This window comes from Belonocnema kinseyi, chromosome 2 (assembly GCF_010883055.1).
Source record: "Belonocnema kinseyi isolate 2016_QV_RU_SX_M_011 chromosome 2, B_treatae_v1, whole genome shotgun sequence".
Taxonomy (NCBI): domain Eukaryota; kingdom Metazoa; phylum Arthropoda; class Insecta; order Hymenoptera; family Cynipidae; genus Belonocnema; species Belonocnema kinseyi.
The window spans coordinates 132166287-132186453 of NC_046658.1; positions in this window are offsets into that span (position 1 = coordinate 132166287).

A 20167-nucleotide genomic window follows, 5' to 3' on the forward strand; every position below is an offset into this window, starting at 1 on the left:
TATATCTAGTCGGGAGTGGTGCTGACTGAAAACAGATAATTTGGAGCGATTCGCGCGCCATCTGTTGGTCATTCTAAGGACTTATTGAACTACCCTCGTACAATGAGGGCAGCACCTCGATAGGGCAGAAAATGTGATGTCCTATATATATAATTCCCCACTCCGACGCCCCGTACCGCATCTACGTACACATACATTTTGAAATCTTGAAAAAACATTGTCCCAAATTTTTTTTTAAATGTGCTCACTTTTTGAATTTTTATGCAAAATAGCTGGTTTAAGAACTCGTTCTTTTTTTCAGGCCTTAAAAAATTTTGCTAAAACAGAATCTAATCTGATAAATCTTTTGAGATAATTTTTTCTGACTCCGGGGTCTCAAAACGAGAAGATTTGATTGAAACCGAGAAGTGATAATTTGCATAAAACCAATACATTAGCATTAGGATTATAATGTAAAAATTATATTAATTTATTCTTTACGTACCAATAGAGTCAAGAATCACGTCTAAGGTTAAGATCAGAGTATAAAAAATCTTCATTTTAAAAAAAAGTAGGAACAATTTATTAACATAATTTTAAGAGCAGTAGAATTAATCAATATTCTCCTGTTTCACGTATATATACCATTCTGAGATATTCATGTTTTTCTCCTCCCCTAGTTTAAATCGCGATTCTAAATAATTTTCGAGCTTGATGACGTGGACAATTTTAGTAGGTATTATGTAATTTTTTTTATAAGACATACAATTTTGCCTGCGTATAATTATTTTACCTTGATGAACTCAGATAATTTTTGTTTGATGTAAGAGTATGTGTTTTTGTTATTTAAGTCTGAGAAGCTTAGAGACTTTAATAATGAGTAAACATAAGATTACTCTTTAAGAAATATTTTTGAGGTGAAAATGATTGATAAGATGTTACGTATACTTCAGAAACTGACGAAATAAGTTTTTTTAAATTCTTTTCAGCACCATTTTTCCGCAAAATAGTTCATCAAACGAAGAAAATTAATGTAAACTTGAAGAAATTTAAATTAGATAAAAATCGAATTTAAAATCCTATTTATTGTCCAATAATCAAGTTAATTAATAGAATTCGTGAAAATGAAACCTAAAAAAATCTCAGTTTTATTATCAGGATTTTCTATACATTAAAATTAATGTGTGAAACAATACCTTTTTGCATAGATTCATCATATTTCAAAACATTCTGTTTTAAGTAAAGAAAAATATATAAAATAAATTTAGAACAAAATTAATTTTCAATAATTCACTTCAAGGCTCACCCAATAAGTTGAATTGTCGATTAAAGAAGTTTAATGCGAAAAAAGATTAATTCTTTTCTGGCTTTCTTACCGCTGCCACTTTCCGGTGGATTATGACTTGGAATATGGTTTTTAAAAATGTTTTAGTAATTTTCGATAGAGGGCGGTTTTTAGGGGGTTTCCCAGTGTTCCTTCCCCCACTATTATCAGTAGGGTTAAATTACATTTTATATTATATATTATATTAAATTAAATAATTAATACATTTATTTTTTTGCTCAAAAAGCAGCGAAAAATTACAAACTTTGACGCCTTTTGGTTTTTAGGAAAATCATTTTTAATTTACAAGGAAGATTAGTTTTCAGAGTTTTTCAGGCTCTTATTTGCTTTCTCCCATTTTACTTATTTAATTATTAAAGATATTTTTTTAAAGATATAAAATGATGAATTATTTAGAAGACTTAAGCTTTTTTGATGATTTTATGAATTTTGTATAACTCGTTTATTATGTGTGGTGGTTTTTAGGCATTTTACTGTGTTTATTATGCGTTTTTCTCTCGGAAATAACAAATGGAAATTAAAAAAAATGAAAACCAACCAAAAATACTTTATGTGTTTGGGCTCGCTGAACACGAATCCATTTGCAGAATCGAGCCAGCATGTCAGGATTTGCAGCAAAATTCAAAAAATGGTTGTACACCTAGAATTTCTGCATAAATTTCTTCCCTAAAACTACAAACCCCAAATTAACAAGTCTCAATCCCCCAAACCCCAAACCCCAAACTATCAAGCCTCGAACTCACAAGTTAAATATCAACAAACCCCACAAACCCCAAACCAACTAGCTCCGAACTCACCAATTCCAAATACAAAAGCTCTATATCCACAGACCTACAAACCCCAAACCCACAAACACCAAGCCCACAAACACCAAGCCCAAAAACCTCAAACACACAAACCCACAAAGCCCAAACTTACAAGCTCCATATCCACAAACGTACGTAATCTAAACCCAAACCCCCAAACCCACAAGCTCCATACCCACAAACCCACAAACCCCAAACCCACAAACCCCAAACCCACAAACCCCAAACCCACAAACCCCAAAGTTTTTGGGGTTAGGGCTTGTTTTTTTGTGGTATTGGGGCTTGTTTATTTGGATTCATGTTCAGCGACCCCAAGAACATAAAGTATACCTATTAGAATCCCAGTAGACAATACACAATAGTGGTTTTGAAGCGGCTTGTGACATTTTTCGCCACCCTTCTATATCTTTTTAAAGGTTATTAAATTTTTCCAGAAATCTGTATTATTATCAGAGAACAACAGAAATTCCTAACCACTTTTTTATTTTAAATGAAGCTATGAATTAAAAATTTTCAACAATTAAACTTTTTTCTGTAAAAAGATCTTCTCCTTGGCTCCATTGATAATTGAACCACAGAAATTCCGATTGCCGGGCGGGTGCTTTTCCCTTAAGCTACTGGACATATCGAGATCAGAATGAGATCGCTCTATTTTAGCAAGTATACCTGGTAATATAATGCGTCTATTTCTGTAAAAGAATTCATCCTTCGACATTTCTAGTAGCTCAAGGGAAAAGCACCCGACAGGAAATCGAATGTTCTGTGGTTTGATTCCCAACGGAGCTAAAGGAGAAGATTTTTTCTCAGATAAAAATTTTATTGATAAAAATCTTTAATATTAATAATTTTTATTAATTTTCAACAATGCATGTATTTCTGAAAAAGGATTCTTCTATCGATCTTTTTGAAAGCTTAATGGGAGGGCACCCGGCCGGCATTTGGAAGTTCTGTAATTCAATTCCTAGCGGAGCCAAAGGAGATCTTTTTTCAGAAAAAATTTAATTTAAAAAATGTTTTATTTTATAACCTTATCTAGTATAAAAAAGACGTTAAAAATTTCTGTTATTCTCAAATGATAATACAGATTCCTTGAAAAATTTGACTTGTAACATCTGAACAAATAATGCGTGTATTTCTGAAAAAGTATTCTTCTCTCTATCTTTCTAGTAGCTTAACAAAAAAGCACTGGGAAACAAACAAACAGAATAAGATATTCGCTAAAATTTAATGAAATTTTCAGCAGTTGATTAAAGTAACAAGCGAATTTTTTTATCTTAAGAAAGTTTTAAAAATATTATCTTCATATAATTTAACACGAGAATCTAATTGATAAACATTTTAGTTCATAAAATATGTTGACAAGAGTCGCAGGCGGTTTTGCAATATTCGTATCTTTATTGAAAGAATAGGAAGGTGATATTTCGCAATTGGTAAATAGGTTTCGTCACCTCGATTAAGTAACAGATTTAGAGTGAGAACACCAGATCTTGTACGTAGTCCCTAATAAATTGGTATCTCTGTCTTTATTGCTTGACACTGCACTGATCTAGTCTCTTAAAAATTTCTTCAATTGCGTTAAAAAATTGCTTGGAAACAAATCATACATCAAAAACTACCTAGTGAGTACAGAACCATAAAAATCCCAAGTACGTCCTTGGGTCATTCCTACGACGCCCCATGTATGCACACTCAATCTCACACTTAATGTCGCTCAATGTCCTTCCGAATCTTCTGAAATTCTAGAAAACGCTTTTAAATTTTTGATTATTTTCAAAATTTCTCACACTCATTTAAATCATTAAAAATGCCTTTAAGGGCATGTGATACTTAGAAAATTCTCGATTTTACCAGTCTTAGGTTCCCGCGGCTTTTTTTTCAAGAATAATAAATAGTTTGTCTTAACAATTTGGGAAATGATAGAAAACATGCTAACGAACGTCCCCACACTCTTTTTGTAGGTTAATTCAAAAAAGTTTGAATTTAGCAAACTGTGATTAATTCGCATAGCGCTTAGGAAATAGTATCGATTTTTTCAGTGTTAGATCCCCCTGGTTTTTTCCTAGGATAAGAAATATTTTGCCTTCAAAATCTGGGAAACGATAGCGAACATGCTACCGGACGTCCCCACACACTTTTTGTGTTTTCTTTTATCAAAAATTTTTTGAATTACTAACAACGTGCGTGTATATTTCGAGGTTATGTGTGTTACAATTCACCCGAGCGTTACTTCCAAACAACACAATATTTTTGGCCGAAAACTTTATACTTACAAATAAACATGGTAACTAATCTCCCGGAACTAACCTTGTTTGCAGGAAATCAAAAAAGTTGATTTCATAAATAATTTCCAGATTATCGGAAAGGCAGATATGAAAAACGACGTAACCTCAAAATAAAGCATATGCATAACATTTTTATTTAGCACAATAATTTTTTTTTGTTATTATCCCTCAAAAAAGAGTTTGGGGCGTCCGTTATGATCTTTTACAGCATCTCCGAATTCAGTTTTTTTAAATTTTCAGTTTTGTGGGAAAAAAGCTGGGGAAACTGTAAGTATCACATGCCCTTAAGTTTTTAAATTGCATTAAAAACTCTTTGGGATTCTTGAATTGAAAATGCCCTATAATCCTTTAAAAATCCTTCAAATTTTTTAACTCTATTAAAAATACTTGAAAATAATTGTAAACCTTTGTTACCCATTGAAATCCCTCAATTGAGCTGCCGGATCGAAGAAGGGCACATGAACTTATTTCGCCGGGAGTGGGGAGGCCCCAAGAAGTTTTCAAAAACATTTTCGAGTTTCAATTTTCAAAGACTTAGACTTAGATGTAGAATTTAATTTCGCATTTTTTTTCCCTTAGGAAAAAAGTTGTAGCTTTTTTATTTTTCCAATTAAAGCCAAAAAACTGGCTTTTCTGGAAAAATCAATTTTAATTCGTTTTTCACTTCAACTTGTGCTCAGTCAGTCAGTTTTTAAGATTTTTCTATAAAATTTTCAGGGAATGTAATTCGAAATGTCCTTGGACTGATAGAGTGAAACGAATTTTTAAATTCATAAAAAAATGGTTGCTAATTTATTTCTGATGCGTGGCGCTTATCGTACTTCTCTAACTTCCAGCGTTTCGTTTATCGAGCGAATTTTGAAAAACGAAAAAATTTCAGCGAGAAAGTTGTTAAAAACAGTACAAAGAAGTTTTCTGGAAAATTTAGTCTTAAGTTGATAGCGGCTAGGCGAATCGCGCGCTGGCTGTAGCGAGAGTCTCAGATCCGATTCAGGATGCAGTTCACTGGCGCCAAAAGTAAAAATTAATCAAGTAATCAGGTAGTATCAATGTATTATGCATAAATAAATAATAGTGCATTGTGTAAAATAATTTATTAATTTAATATTATGTACAATAGCATGGTTCCCTTTTTGAGACAAATCTAATAAAATCATATAATCTCTGAAAATTCACAGAATTAGAAGTTAGGAAAAATTTTATTTTAGTTCGTAAGCTCTTTACTTTTTTTATTTCATAATAATTTTAAAATATATTAACGTCTTTAATGTGAATATTATGCTTTCTGAACTTATGATAACTAATGAGATCCTTGTTCGCCTTGATATATACATTCCGTTTATGGAAAAAGCAAAATAATTATTTTTTATTTAGAACAGTTATCATCGTCGGAAGTCATATTTAGAGCCTTACTGTCACAAGGTTTAGTTTCAATTAAAGAAAAAAAAATGTTCAAGAACACGCGTCCTTTTTCTGTAAGATAAACCATTAAACTTTTAACGTCTTTTATTTTAGATATACTCATACCTACTCGAGGTGGAGGTAACTTAGAAAGAGTTGCAAGTTCAATAGCTAAATTTACTTCATAAGTAAAAGGATTTTCTTTATTATAATTTTGAAAAACATGGATTTTTCCGCTTGGATGATACTGAATGATATTTGATTCACTAATTTTCATTCCTTTGGATTTTTGCAAGTTATCCCTCAATAATGTATCAAAATCTTGTAAAATTTCTGTTGCAGATTTAATTATAGTTAAAGGAGGATGACGATCACTAAGAATTCGATTATAATAATCATCAAACGTTTAAATTCTCCCTTTTTTCCTTCTTCTGAGCGTACATTCCAAAATTGCCATCGCATATACAATATGAATGGCCGCGGACAGGAAATACGTGTAAAATTTCAAAATTTAGTTCCATTGATAATAGAATTAAAAATTGAAACATGGTATAATTACGATTTTGTCCAGAGGCAGCATCCGAGAAAAGGATTATTTTAGAGTGACGTTCTGAATTAAATTTTTCTTTTACTGTACGATATAGAAAGCTACAAACCATGTTCGTACCCTTCTTTGCAAGCTCTTCGAGGTATGAAAACATGTAACTTTTATCTGTATTGTGTACATGGACATTAAAAAGAAGAAGCCATCCCGTGTTGAAATTTCCCTGGTTGGCACTAATACAACAAGGTTTCTGGTCGGAGCCCGGCCGGGCTACCCCTGGCTGGGTTTCTTGGACAGTAACTAGGCGGGAGCCGGTCGGGATACTTTTTTATCGAATTACGTAGTCTGGGGCCGGTCAATTACTGGCCGGGCCAACCCTGGTTATATCCCATGGTCGGGAGCCGGCTGGGCACTGTTCAGGTTAATGTTTTTGTAGAAATTAAACATTTTTTAAGATCCGCGATATTATCAAAGACGTAATTATGAATGCTAGATGAATCATTATTTGAAAATTGTAATTGTATGATTTATTAGATCAGTGAAAGAAAAATGAGCTTTTTTAAATTCTTAAAAAAAAAACATTAAATTTTTTCGAATAATTTAACATTTTAAATTAAACAGTTATCGATTCTGCTATGTGCAACAACAGAAATGATACAATTTTTATAAACTTCTCTATATTCAGACAAGGTTTAGCATGTACAATTTCGAATTTACCGCCATATATAGCGCCTGCTGTGTCTGTCGTCTGCATAGGCACTCAGTAATTTTCAGTTTCGCACCTGTAACGAGAATGCTCCTTGCACTCACATCGCGTCGTCTCTTCGAAGTTCGCAAATAAAATCGAGACTCGTAGTTAAAATCAACCTTATTTCAGTAATTAGTTTGAATCCCCCACTTAGTGCGCGAATAATTATTATTTTAAATTAAAATATAGTCTTGTGTATACAGTTTTTACTTTCTTAAATCACCACGTGGCTTCCAAATTGCTATGAGATTCTATCATCAGGGAATAAAATTCTACTCCAATTTTCTTACCAGAATTAGTTCACTTGATTTGACTTTTAAAGTTCCCCGTCATCTTTACTATGAGCTTTAAAAGACAAAACAAGTTACCAATTTCTCGCCTGAAGCAACATTTCTAAACCGCTTTTTGGCCGGATTACCCGACCGGCTCCCGGCCGGAATTGAAGCCGGGATGCGACCAGTTTACCGTGACGTTTTAGCTGGATCCCGGCCGGTTTCCCCGACCAGCGCCCGGTTTAAAGCGGAGCTATCCAGCTGGAACCCGGCAGGATCCCTGATTGGATTCCTACACGGGATAATAATCTTTTATAAAGCTGATCATTGACGAGAATCTTTGGTAATTGTAAATTTTGCGCGTAATCAAACTCGCAACATAGAACGTTTTTTCTGATTAAAGTTCTTCTTTGAACCTCAAATAATCTTTCGCTTTTTTGTGCTTCGGAGAATCGACATTTTTCGTTTACTTTCGTAGCACAAGTTATAAAAATCAGTGTCGGGGAAGCTTAAACAAATAAGGCAAGTTATGGTTAAAATATTTAGCGTAGCAAAATTCACTTAAAGGATTGTCTTCCTCTTATGTGACGCTCTGATAGTAGTCAAGAAATAGGTTATATAAAGTACTTAAATTCAATTCCGGATTTTCAAAGTATTTTAAAGCAGTTCCTTCTTTTTTATAGTGAGATTCGCGATGTCTCAAAATTATAACAGTGAATTTTGATTAGGTCTTTCACATTGGCATTTAATTTTACATTACGATTAGTGTGTTTATCTCTAGTATCGCATACATTTTTTTTATTCAAAATTTTTGCTTGTAAAACCCTTAATCTTTTAATTCTTACGCTAAGTAATTCGCAGAGAAACTGCTGACAAACAGGAATATTTTTTTTTTCTCATGGGGAAATTGAAAATTCCACTTAATTAACCTCTGTTTTTTAGCACTAAGATCTACAGATGATGGATTTTCGCATTTCATTATATTACTTAGCAAAATATTCTGCTTGTCGTAATCAGCTAATTGCCAAAAATTTGAATGAAATGTATTCTGTTCTGAGACTCCAAGTTTTTCATGACACTTCAGACGTTTACAGCATATTTTAACAGGCTCAACAACTTTTGCATTCTGGATTTTATTTGAAACAGATATATATTCTTCGACCTGAAAGAAATAAAGGACATTTCGCTAATAAAATAGTGAGAACTCGTTCGCTCACTGATTGTCACTGATTTTCAATAAAATTTTACTGATTTAAATTAAGAGTAAAATATCTCACATATATGAATTGATATTTGTAGTGAAAAAATTATCGCTATTATTTTTATAACATATTTTTTATTTAATTTTGTTATTATATAAAATTTATACCTTGTTTCTCATAGTTTTTTGCAAATTTTACTCCCACTGTTCTTCATTTCTACTTCTTTTACCTCTAGGATTCGCTTGCTCTGACATCATATCAAAACACTTTTGTTAAAAAATTTTTAATCCAGTGACATTTCTCTTTCAGAAGACAAAAAATACTAACGCTCTATTACAACAGGAATGAAACACAAGTGCACTTTGTCGATATTTCACTGGTTTCAATTCTACAAATTTGAAGCATTGAAAAATTCGCAGAATTAAAGAATCCGGCGAAACTCAATTATTAGATGTTAATGTTTTGTTTTACTTTTGAACAGTTTGTCATAAAAATAGAACCATTCTATTTAACATAATATTAAATTTTTTAATTATTGTACATTATGCACTATTGTTTATTTATGCATAATCCTTTGATATTACCTGCTTAATTGATTATTTTTTTACTTTTGGCGCCGGTGAACTTTATTATAAATCGGATCTGAGACTCTCGCTACAGCCCGCGCGCGAGTCGCCTAGCTGCTATCGGCTTAAGACGTTAATAATTTCTGGAATATTAATTCGATTGGGCTAAAATTTTCTAGAAAACTTCTTTGTGCTGTTTTTAACAACTTTCTCGCTGAAAGTTTTTCGTTGCTCAAAATTCGCTCGATAAACGAAACGCTGGAAGTTATAGAAGTCCGATAAGCGCCACGCACCAGAAAAAAATTAACAATAATTTTTCTTAAATTAATTTTTTAGGTCCTTTCACTCTATCAGTCGAAGGACATTTTGAACTACATTCTCTGAAAATTTTATTAAAAAATCCTGAAAAATGACTGAATGAGCACGAGTTGAAGTTTAAAACGAATTAAAATTGATTTTTCCAGAAAAGCCAGTTTTTTGGCTTTAATTCGAAAAATAAAAAAGCTCCAACTTTTTGCCTCAGGGAAAAAATATGCGCAATGAAATTCTACATCTAGTCATAGTCTTTAAAAAATTAAATACGAAAATGCTTTTGAAAACTTCCAGGGGCCTCCAAACTCCCGGCGAAATAAGTTTATGTGCCCTTCTTCGATCCGGTAGCTCAATTATTAAAAAACAAATCTTAGAAATCCAATATAATATTATAAAATCTGCAAAAACCTCATGAAACTACTTGAAATATGATGACGTTCCAAGAAATCTCTGGAAATATTGGATGTTCCATGTAATTCTTTGAGGTTGTTGAGAAATTAATTCAAATACTTCATTGTGAGAATAAAATGCCTTAAAATCTCTTTTAATATTCTAAAATCTTACAAATTCAAAAAAAATATCTTAAAATATTGAGAACCTTATGAAGTGCATTATGAAAACATTATGAAATGTTTTGAATTCTTATATAAGTTGAAATCCGTTAAAATCATCCCAGAAAAATTTTTGAAAATCTTTAGGAATTTCTGTACTTTCCATTGCTGGACAGTAATCTGGCTTCTGTTTGTTGCTATCAGGTTTAATTGAACAGACATTTGTATTTAAAATTTTTAGTACAAAATTGTTTAACCATTTTTTCCTAGGACGAAAACTCTTCTTCTTCTGAGTTATTCTAAAATATGACAATTACATTATAACTTGCTTCTGAATTGCATGCAGTTGTGAAGCATAAGGCGATCAATCACATTTTTCTTGTTCTGGAATCGCATGCGATTCTCAAACGATAGACGATCGATCACATTATTATTTGCTTCTGAATTTCGTGCAGCTCTAAAACATGAGACGATCAATCACATTGCTACGTGCTTACGAATGACAGAAAATTTTAAAATATAAGGCGATCAAAAGAATTGTTACTTGTTAACTAATTTCATGCAATGCTAAAACATAAGACGATAAATAGCATTGTTTCATGGTAAAGAATTTTATCTAATTCTAAAATTTAAGGCGATTATTCAAATTGTTGTTTGTTTCTTAATTACATTGCAGTTCTAAAACATACGGCGATCAATCACATTGTTACATTTTTACGAATTCCATGCCATCCTGAAACATAAGGCAATCAATAATATTGTTATTTGTTTTGGAATTTCGTGCAGCTCTAAAACATAAGACGATCAATCAGATTGCCGTTGGTTTCTGAATTTTGTGCAGTTATAAAACATATGACGGTCACTCATATGGTTCTTTGTTTCCAAATATGATGCAATTCTAAATTATAAGGCAATCAACCAAATTGGCATTTGTTTATGAATATTATGCATTTTCAGAGCACAGTACGATCAGTCACCCTGACGTTTCTTTAGGAATTTTCTGCAGTTCCTAAACATGAGCGATCAATCACATTGTCGTTTGCTTCGGAATTTCATGCAATTCTAAATACATGATGCTCAATCACATTGTCACTTATTTTTATTTTTAATGCAGACATTGAACATAAGACTATCAATCACATTCTCATGTGTTTAGTAATTTCATACGGTTGTAAAACATAAGAAGATCACTCAGGTTGTAATTTGATTCTGAATTTCGTGCAGCTCTGAAAAATAACACGATCAATCACCTTGCAGTTTTTCGCAGAACTTTTTGCAGTTATAATAAATATGACGATCACTCACATGGTCATGATCGACATAAAACGATCATTTAAATTATCATTTGTTTCTGTATTTCCTGAAGTTTCTAAACATAAGGCGATCAGTCACATTATCATTTGTTTCTGAATTTGATGCAGTTATAAAAAATAAGACGAACAATCACACTGTTACTTATTTATTAATTTCATAAATCTGTAAGAAATAAAGTGATTAATCAAACTATAATTTCTTTCTGATTGTTACGCTGTTCTAGAACATAAGAGGATCACTCACATTATTATTTGCTTCTGAAATTCATGCAGTTCTAAAACAGAAGTGTTAAATCACATGTCGGTTGCTTCTGAATTTTATGCAGTTGGTTCTAAAATATAAGCGATCAATCACATTGTTTCTGGATTTCATATCTTTATACGCTATAAGGCGATTAATCACATTTTCATTAATTTCAATCTATTCTAGCACATAAGTAATTAATCGCATTCTCGTTTGTTTCTAAATTTCATGTAGATCTTGAACTCAAGACGATCCCTCACACTTTTATTTGTTTTTGAATGTAATTTCGGAAGGTAAAAAGAAGGGTACAAATTTTTCAAAATGTTACAGAAACGGATAATCGGCATTCAATTTTTTGTTTGAAATATTTAATGCTCATTAAAAATGAAACAAATCGGCCTATATTTTATTTAAAAACAGTAAATACATTCTGAATTACACAGAATTGAAATTTGATTACATTTCTCGTTCTTTTTCCAGTTCCTCTAAAGAAACGGTCGTACAATTTTTTATTAAAAATTCTAATTGTGAATATCTACTACACTACACCTGTTAGCAACAAACGGAAATCATATTCATGTTTTTCATTGATATACACTGGTCATTTTGTTGATCAGTTTTATTACTTGTGCAATTGATTAGACTGCTTTAAAATCTTGTAAAGTTCCGTAAAATGTTTGAAAACTTTAAAAATTCTTTAAAATAATTAAAATACTTGAAATTTCTACAAATATCCTTACAAGCTTTTGACATATTTTGCAATCCTTTAAACCAATGGAAATCTCATGACCTCTAATTTTTACAAAGTACTCAATATCTAAATTGAAAATTTTTTTAGGCTTAAATTAAAAATTTTATAATTTTTATAACTTGAAAGAATATTTATCAAACGGAATATTACGAAAAAAATTTTTTAGAGATCACCCATATGTGTTTAGATTTGTATGAATAAAACGACCTTGTGAGATTCTTTTCTGTGGTTAGATGAATATTTTCTGGTCAGTCTTTTGCTTACGGAAGCGACCTGACATTTCCGGAACATTTCGACCGCGATTTCGTGATGAACAATGGCAGTTTGATTTGTTTTACGAGTGCACGCTAGGTTGTGGACGGAATACTTCCGGCCCGTCGCCCTGCTCCCGCTCCAGCCACTTAATTTCATCCGCCGGAACCTGACTTACTTAACAAAACCTGGAAATAAATCGAAAGGGTGTTTGAAAATAAATAGACCAAGAAATGAGAAAAATTATATTTGTCATTCATCGACTTCTACTCTTGAATTTAATACCACCCGATTCCCAGATCAAGATTCCGGTAAAGTAAAATAAAAAACAAATAATTTAAGTAAAATATTTAAAAAGATTTAAAAGTATTTTAAATGAAAGGTTTCTCAAGTATAAAATTTGTCTGAAAATTTTTCAGGAAATTTTTAATGATTTTTTTATATTACAACATTCATTTAATGATAATAGTTGAAAATATTTTCAAGCATTCTGAAATATTTCCAAGATTTAAAATAAGAATCTGGAAGATTTGAAGATTTTAAATGTTAGGAACAATGAAATTCAGTTTAAAAGAAATTTACGAATTAGAAAAATTTAAAGAGATTAAACATATTGAGAACTTTAAAAGGAAAGCCGAAGAATTATAAAGTATTCATAAATTTTTTTAAACATCAGAAGTCCACAAAACTGTTTAAACTACTTGAATACTTGTTCAAACATTATTATATAATAAACATTATTTTTTCGTTTACATTATAAAGTACCTAAAGGTTTATTTATTCCGGACCAACACATATTTTTTGGTTCCAAATTCAAAAAGGTTGTTAAAATACCAATTTTTGTATGGATAAAATTGTAATTCAAATGCAATCTTGATTAAAATGTAACCATAATTTTAAGTTTTAATGATATCAAAATTTGTCAGAAAAGAATATAAAAGATTTTGAGACTCTTTTTTTAAATTTCAGTATTTAAAAAACGATAGGGAAAGTTAATTTATTTTTAAAGATGTTCAGACGTTTTTTTAGAAGTTTTGAAAATAATTGAGATTAGTTTAAATATTAAGAAGATAAAAAAATTAAAATAAACATTTATTTTAAGATCCTAGGAAATTTCTTTAATGATTTTAACAGAGAGAAATAGAGACAATCACCGACATGAGGTAAATAAAAGTGGCCCTCAACCCTGAACATGTGTGCGTTGCGTGGCCATCGTAGGTATGTCGCACGCACACAACCTAATATCGGCTTTAACTCAGGCAGATTTAGAATTGAGATTGTTGGTATTTTACTGTTCGATCTCGAAACAAACAATTTTGTGACAGATATAATCTGACAGATAAATGAGTCAATTTCGTGCTATAATTATTATCCATAGCTGGTTCAATTTAAGGCCAGATTAAGCAAATCTGCAAATACCTCAAGAAGTTGTAGGTTATGTTTCTATGTTTACCTTTCAGCTCCACTCTCCTCATCATTGTTTTCAGGTTCTTCTTCTTCAGAATTATCACACCAGGTGCGATCGAAAAATCGTCTAATTATCAACATTAACCCCTAAATATTTGACTTAAAAAAAGAAAGTCAACCACATATTTTAAGTGACAAAAAATTAAATAAATGTACAACTTCAAGTCGGGTGGTCACTGACTGGGAAAACCGGAAACTATAGCCCAGATTTTTGAACACCAAGAAGTACCTTAGAGTTTAGAGGAAAACCCGGAATTTTCCAGATTAATTTTTTACTTTTGTTGATTTTATCTACATTTTCCCAAAAAGTCATCTTTTTTTGGGTAGCAAAATCAACTATATTGATGAACACTCGTCTATAGCGAACAGCTAGTTCGATCTTTTAGATCTTTTAGGTTTTAAATTAGAAACAGTTAAATTCATTCAAAAAATACGAATTTTCAACGAAATACTTAAATTCTCAACTAAGAAAAAGTAATTTGAAAAACAAACAGTTGAATACAAAATACTTGAATTCTCAACTAAAACAAATTAGTTTTCAACCAAACAGTTCAATTTTTAACCAAATAGTTAAATTTTCATTTAAAAAATTGATTTTTAACCCAGAATATAAATTTTCAACAAAAGAGATGAATTATATAAAAAGTAGTTTAACTTTCAACTAAAGAGTGGAATTTTCTATCCAAGAATATAAATTTTTTACAAAAAACGCAATAGTTGATATTTCAGCCAAAGAAGATTTTAAATTATAATTTAATAAAAAATTAATTTTGAACCAAAATAAGATTTTTTAATAAAATAGTTCAATTTTTAATAAACAATGAATTTTCAACTAAGATTAAGAATGTTCAACCGAAACAATGAATTTTGAAGAAAGTAGTTTAACTTTCAACCAAAAAATTGAATTTACAATCTAAGAAGATGATTTTTTAACGAAAAATCTAATATTTGATATTACAAACAAAAAAAGATTTTGTTTTAAATTAGAAACAGTTAAATTCATTCAAAAAATACGAATTTTCAACGATATTCTTGAATTCTCAACTTAGAAAAATTAATTTTAAAACAAACAGTTAAATATTCCAATGAAAAACTAATTTAAAAAGATTTTTTTTACCAAAATAAATAAATTTTTAACTAAAAAAAAATTAATTTTCATCTGTGAATATGAATCTTGAACCAAAAAGATGAATTTTGGAGGAATCAGTTCAACTTTCAACCAAAAAGTTGAATTTACAATCTAAGAAGATGATCTTTCAACAAAAAATGTAATATTTGATATTACAAATAAAAAAAGATTTTGTTTTAAATTAGAAACAGTTAAATTCATTAAAAAAATATGAACTTTCAATGAAATATTTAAATTCTCAACTAGGAAAAATTAATTTAAAAACAAACAGTTAAATATTCAGTTGAATTTTCTACCTAAACGTTGAATTTTCAATTAAAATACTTCAATTATCAACTAAAACAAATTATTTTTCAACCAAACAATTGGATTTTTTACCAAATAGTTAAATTTTCAGTTAAAAAATTGAGTTTTAACGAAGAATATAAATTTTCAACAAAGATTATGAACCTTCAATAAAAAATAAATGATGAAGAAACAGTTAAATGTATATGAAGTATACGAATTTTCAACAAAATACTAGAATCCTTAACTAAAAAATTAATTTTCAAGTTAACAGTTTAATTTTCTGCCAAATAGTTAAATTTCCAGTTTATGAAATTAATTTTAACCACAAAAATATTTCCACAAAGAAGTATCGTTTTCAACCAAAAAGACGTATTTTCAACTAAAATTATGAATCTTTAACAAACAAAAATATATCAATTTTAAAGGAAGTAGTTCAAATTTTAACCAAATATTTAACTTTGCATCAAAAACAGTTGCATTTTCAACCAAATAGTTAAACTATCAATGAAAAAATAAACGTTAAACAAAAAAACTAATTTTTAGCAAAGTACAATAAGTTGAAGTTATAATCTAAATGAATTAATTTTTAACAAATAGTTTAATAATTCATATTTCAACCAAAAAATATTTAATTTTAAATCAAAAACAGTTGAATTTATAAAAAAATTTAAAGTTTTAATAAAATATTTGAATCCTCAACTAAAAAAGACTAATTTTCCGCCAAACATTTGCACTTTTATAAAAAAAACGCGATTCTCTAACAAAAAATACATCTTCTCAATAAATCTCATGCAATTTTCAATTAAAAAGTTAAATTTTCAGCCCAGAGGATTAATTTTCTACCAAAAAGTCAAATTTTTAACTAAATGCATGCATTTTCAACCAAATAATTAAAACTTTAATTAAAAAATATACATTTATACACAAAAATTAAATAGTTAGTTTTACAATAAAAAAATTAACTAGAAAAAAACGATCTATCAACAAAATAGTTGAATTTTTTAAAAATAGAATGAATTTTTAACTGAAATTACAAATCATTAACTAAAAAATTACTGCATTTTTGAGGCGAAAATACAAATTTTCAAACCCGAAATTGTGAATTTTCAACATAAAAGTTAATTTGAAACCGAAACAGATTATTTTTTAATCATAAGGATGGCTTTAATCAAATATTTCAGTTTTAAACAAGAAAGATGAAATTTCTACAAAAAAAAATGAATTTTTAAGTCAAAAAACGAATTTTCAAGAAAACAATTGAATTTTCAACCAAAAAGGATGACAAAAAAACATTAAATTTTCTTCTTTTCAGACATGAACTTGTGTAGATTCCCAAAATCAGATCCGATTCAAGATATCTTACGGAAACCTAGTTTGTAGAAGTGTAGCCAGTTTTATCACAGCAATGTCACTTATCATCATACTGTCAATTTCATATGCATTTAGACACTATCATTAGTTTAATTTTACGGCGATTAATCTTCATAAAAGTCGATTAGTCTCACACCCTATAAGTACAAAATTGCTTTCATTTAAATTTCGACTCTTGTATTGAAAGCTTTCTCATACTTAGGAATCATAATTTATTTTAAGCTATCCTTTTTCCATTCTGTACTATTCATCAAATCCAAAGTTATTTGGATTTTTGTGATAACTTGTAATAATTATTAATTGTAAGCTGCTGACATTTTAAAAATATTTTATAGAAGTATATTTTTCCGGTCAAATTAAAAATCGAGTTTCTCATTTCAAAGATGACAGCTTCTGTCGAAAATGGAATAATGTTCAAGAAAATAGTTGAATTTTTAAACGAAAGAGATTAATTCTGATTGCGAAATTTATTAGTAAAAATTTTTAAATTAAAAATCGAGTTTTTAATTTAACCGATGAAAGTTTCTGTCGAAATTGGAATAATGTTCAACAAAATACTTGAATTTTTAAACGAAAGAGTTGAAATTTGAACTACTTTCTTTAAAATTCATATATTTTTGTTCGTTAAAGATTCATTATTTTAGTTGAAAATATGTCTTTTTGGTTGAAAACGATACTTCTTTGTGGAAATATTTTTTTGGTTGAAATTAATTTTTTAAACTGGAAATTTAACTATTTGGCAGAAAATTAAACTGTTAAGTTGAAAATTAATTTTTTTGTTAAGGATTCTAGTATTTTGTTGAAAATTCGTATACTTCATATACATTTAACTGTTTCTTCATCATTTATTTTTTATTAAAGGTTCATAATCTCTTTGGTTAAAAATCGAATTGTTTGGTTGAAAAATAATTTGTTTTAGTTGAGAATTTCAGTATTTTAATTGAAAATTCAACGTTTTAGGTAGAAAATTCAACTTTGTTGAAAGTTGGACTACTTTCTTTAAAATTTAGTTTGTTGGTTAAAGATTCATAATCTTACTTTTAGTTAAAAATTTATTTATTTTAGTGAAAAAAATTTTTTAATTAGTTTTTTTACTGAATATTTAACTGTTTGTTTTTTAGTTAATTTTTCCTAGTTGAGAATTTAAATATTTCATTGAAAGTTCATATTTTTTAAATGAATTTAACTGTTTCTAATTTAAAACAAAATCTTTTTTTATTTGTAATATCAAATATTACATTTTTTGTTGAAAGATCATCTTCTTAGATTGTAAATTCAACTTTTTGGTTGAAAGTTGAACTGATTCCTTCAAAATTCATCTTTTTGGTTCAAGATTCATATTCTCAGTTGAAAATTAATTTTTTTTTAGTTAAAAATTTATTTATTTTGGTCAAAAAAATTTTTTAAATTAGTTTTTTAATTGAATATTTAACTGTTTGTTTTAAAATTAATTTTTCTAAGTTCAGAATTCAAGAATATCGTTGAAAATTCGTATTTTTTGAATGAATTTAACTGTTTCTAATTTAACACAACATCTTTTTTTGTTTGTAATATCAAATATTAGATTTTTCGTTAAAAAATCATCTTCTTAGATTGTAAATTCAACTTTTTGGTTGAAAGTTCAACTACTTTCTTCAAAATTCATTGTTTCGGTTGAAGATTCTTAATCTTAGTTGAAAATTCATCGTTTGTTAAAAATTGAACTATTTTATTAATAAATCTTATTTTTGTTGAAAATTAATTTTTTATTAAATTGTAATTTAAAATATTCTTTGGCTGAAATATAGACTATTGCGTTTTTTGTAAAAATTGATATTCTTTGATTGAAAATTCCAATCTTTGGTTGAAAGTTAAACTACTTTCTTCATAATTCATCCCTTTTGTTGAAAATTTATATTCTGGGTTAAAACTAAATTTTTTAAATAAAAATTTAACTATTTGGTCAAAAATTGAATTGTTTGGTTAAAATCTAATTTGTTTTAGTTGAGAATTCAAGTATTTTGTTGAAAATTCAACTTGTTGGTTGAAATTTGAACTAATTTCTTTAAAATTCATTTTATTTGTAAAAGATTCGTAATCTTACAATTAGTTCAAAATTAATTTCTTTTCTTGAAAAATCTTCTTTTTTTTCATTAATTTTTTTAACTGAATATTCAACTGTTTGTTTCTCAAATTACTTTTTCTTAGTTGACAATTTAAGTATTTCGTTGAAAATTCGTATTTTTTGAATGAATTTAACTGTTTCTAATTTAAAACCTAAAATATCTAAAAGATCGAACTAGCTGTTGGAAATAGTTGAGTGTTCATCAATATAGTTGATTTTGCTACCCAAAAAAAAGATGACTTTTTGGGAAAATGTAGATAAAATTAACAAAAGTAAAAAATTAATCTGGAAAATTCCGGGTTTTCCTCTAAACTCTAAGGTACTTCTTGGTGTTCAAAAATCTGGGCTATAGTTTCCGGTTTTCCCAGTCAGTGACCACCCGACTTGAAGTTGTACATTTATTTAATTTTTTGTCACTTAAAATATGTGGTTGACTTTCTTTTTTTAAGTCAAATATTTAGGGGTTAATGTTGATAATCAAACGATTTTTCGATCGCACCTGGTGTGATAATTCTGAAGAAAAAGAACCTGAAAACAATGATGAGGAGAGTGGAGCTGAAAGGTAAACATAGAAACATAACCTACAATTTCTTGAGGTATTTGCAGATTTGCTTAATCTGGCATTAAATTGAACCAGCTATGGATAATAATTATAGCACAAATATACAAAATGTACAAAATGTACAAACGGATTTTAAGGTGAAACACTGGACAGTTAAAAACACTCGAAATTGACTCATTTATCTGTCAGATTGTATCTGTCACAAAATTGCTTGCTTCAGGATCGAACAGTAAAATACCAACAATCTCAATTCTAAATCTGCCTGAGTTAAAGCCGATATTAGGTTGTGTGCGTGCGATATACCTACGATGGCCACGCAACGTACACATGTTCATGGTTGAGGGCCACTTTCATTTACCTCATGTCGGTCATTGTCGGTGGTGCAGTTTCTTTGCACACCGACCGAGTCCTGGAATCACTCGTGGATTTAAAACCAATATATATATAAATCAAATGACCATCACGAGTATACGGGCGAGTAGGAGGCGCCATGTTTCTATCAACTGATATTTCTAATGCATTGTGACTCTCTATTTCTCTCCGATTTTAACGAATTTAAAACAAATTTTGCATTTTAGAAGATTTCTATTAAGAATTGTGAAAGGTGTCAAGGGAATAAACAATTTTCTTAAAATTCCTGGAGATATTTCAAATTATTTTTCAGTTTATTAAATATTA